Source organism: Pipistrellus kuhlii, unplaced genomic scaffold (assembly GCF_014108245.1).
Source record: "Pipistrellus kuhlii isolate mPipKuh1 unplaced genomic scaffold, mPipKuh1.p scaffold_m20_p_3, whole genome shotgun sequence".
Classification (NCBI taxonomy): Eukaryota; Metazoa; Chordata; class Mammalia; order Chiroptera; family Vespertilionidae; genus Pipistrellus; species Pipistrellus kuhlii.
In genome coordinates this window covers 60,325,125-60,327,821 of record NW_023425529.1, presented here as the reverse complement: position 1 = coordinate 60,327,821, position 2,697 = coordinate 60,325,125, and the positions used below count along the sequence as shown (strand labels likewise).

Here is a 2,697-nt window from a genome sequence, read left to right as displayed (position 1 = left end):
TGCTCTCTTATTCCCTCAAGTGTCTGGATCCAATTACTAGTCATGACTACAAACAACAACAAAACAATAACAGGGACTTCCGTCTGTGACCCAGTATTACTATGGAGGACTGAAGCAACCATTGGAGACATTTTGCCTCTCTCAGCAGTCTAACTTTCATCTTCCCTAGTAGCCTGGCCCATTTGTCAAGGATTCCTTTCTTTTTTTTTAGGTTGCTTAAATCTTTATTTTTATTTTTTTAATTTATTTTTTTAATCAATCTTTATTCTTCATATTATTACAAAGGTTCCTCATTTCTTCTCCCCTCCACTAGGTTCCCACTCCACCCTCCACCCCCTCCCCATCCTCCATTGTCCTCATCCACAGGTGCACAGTTTATGTTCAGTCTCTTCCTCCCTCCCTTTCCCAAATAGTAAAACCCTTTTCAGATAGTAAATCAGTTACTTAGCATTTTCTCATATCAATAATACCACCACATGCCCAATGATACACTTCACACAAAAGACATTTCCAAATAGGTCAACCAGCCTCATCCAGGCCCACCCAAGGCACTCACAGATCAAAACCCCAGTGCTATACTAACTCAACACATCCAGATCTAAGCCTTCATCACTTGATTCAGCAGACCCTCAAGTTCCCGCAAAAGTTTCCAGCCAAGTCTGAGAGGCAGCCGTGGGTCAGGGGCAGGCGAGGAGCGAGCTGTTCCGGGCCTGGCTGCTCCGGGCCTGGCCTCTGTTGCTCTGGTTCATTCCACAACCAGCTGCTCCGGGTCTGGTCACTGCTGCTCCCGACCTTGTTGCTCTGGACTTGGCTGCTGCTGCTCCGGGCCTGGCCGCATCTGACCTGGCTGCTCTGGGCCCAGCTGCTCTGGGCCCGGCCACTCCGGGCCTGCCGCTCCCAGCCTGGCAGCCGCTGCTCCAGGCCTGGCCACACCAGACCCGGCTGCTCCGGGCCTGGCCGTTCCCAGCCTGGCAGCCGCTGTCAAGGATTCCTTATTCCAGTGGTTCAGAATAATCCGAAAATTAAAAAAAAAAAAAAAATGTTTATGCTCCGTTCTTGACCTTACCAATACTTCTGGGGGTGAGGTCTGGTATCAGTACAGAAACTCCCCTAATGATTCAAATGTGCACTCAAAGTTGAGAACGTTATCTCCTGTCCTTATCTCTAAACTTCTTTCCTTCCTGTCTTTGGTTTAAATTTACTTGAGCAGCAAAAGTATTTTCAAAAAATCCTAATAAATAACACAAATTAAAGGGATAAACAATGTGATGGTTAATTTTATGTATCAATTTGAGTAGCCACTCGGTGCCCAAATAAAACATCATTTCTGAGTGTGTGTTTATGTGTGTGGGGGGGGGGGGGGGGGGGGACACGTTGAGGGTATTTCTGAAGGAGATCAGTATGTGAATTAATAGACCCAGTAAGTTGCCCTCCCTAATGTGTTTGGGCATCATCCAACCTATTAGTGGCCTAAATAGAACAAAAGTTGAGAAAGGAAGAATTTATCCCTTTATTCTTGTCTCATTGCTTGAACTGGGACTTCTCATCCCATCTTCTTTGCCCTGGGACTGGGAATTACATCTTCAGCTCCCCTGTTCTCAGAGCTTCAAACTTGGATTGCATTACATCACTGGTGTCCCTGGGTCTCCAATTTACAGAGGATTGTGGGTCTTCTCTGCCTGCATAACTGCATGAGCCAATTCCTCATAATAAGTCTCCAGATAACCAGGTGATAGATGATAGATAGATGATAGATGATAGATAGATAATCTCCTTTTAGTTCTATTTCTCTCCAGACCACTGATAGTGTCTTTAGGCAACTTAAATCTCCACTGTTGCTCTAATCAGTTTGGCTCAGTGGACAGAGCGTTGGCCTGCAGACTGGTCCCAGGTTTGATTCCAGTCAAGGGCATGTACCTTAATTGCAGGCACATCCCCTATAGGAGGTGTGCAGGAGGTAGCTGATTGGTGTTTCTCCCATCAATGTTTCTAACTCTCTATCCTTCTCCCTTCCTCTCTGTAAAAAATCAATAATATATATACTTTAAATCTCCATTGTTTGCAAAATTCTAATATTAATTCAATGGAGATCTAGGGTTCCAGTGAAGCATTTAAAAACTACTTTTTCAGGCCTTGGAATATCCAGAGCAATTACCCAAATTGGGTAAATGGTGCCATAGCAACTCCCCATGCACTCCTCATAAATTCACTTATGGATCAGTCTCTGAGCTATGTGGCAAATGCAGAGATAAGAACAACCCTTCTAGGCTTCAAAATATCTCTTGGCCTAATGTAGAAGACCAAGACAATTCAGTGTGCATTCATTCAACACAAATTGAGTTCTTATGATGTTCCACTTTGATTCTATATTCTAGGAATGCAGAGAAAAATCCTTTTACTCTCTGATTTTACCTTCTAACCAGGAAAAACAGACATAAACAAAGTAAGTAAAACTTATACTATGTTAAAAGAAATAGGAAGTGTTGAAGAAGTTATAATTTTAATGTGGATGGGAAGTCATGGGTCACAAGAGGAAATACAGAAGAGACACCTTGAAAATAGTTATACTTAACCTTGGTAAAAACAATTTTGTGGAGTGATGGGGTCAGGTGGAAAATTGCAGTAGTTTGAAGAATGAAGAGAAAATAGGAGAACATAGATAGAGGTACCAATGTGAATTTTCAATAAATCCTATAT

At 42.9% G+C, this 2,697-nt stretch overlaps 1 long non-coding RNA gene across 1 annotated transcript; it reads right to left on the bottom strand.

Annotated features, from left to right (window-relative positions):
* Positions 1–1,032: 1,032 nt before the first annotated feature.
* Positions 1,033–2,697, bottom strand: LOC123653073. The gene is made up of 2 exons (XR_006742704.1): positions 2,044–2,697; positions 1,033–1,820 (listed from the first exon to the last, which is right to left on the bottom strand). It is a non-coding gene; the product is annotated as an uncharacterized LOC123653073 (long non-coding RNA).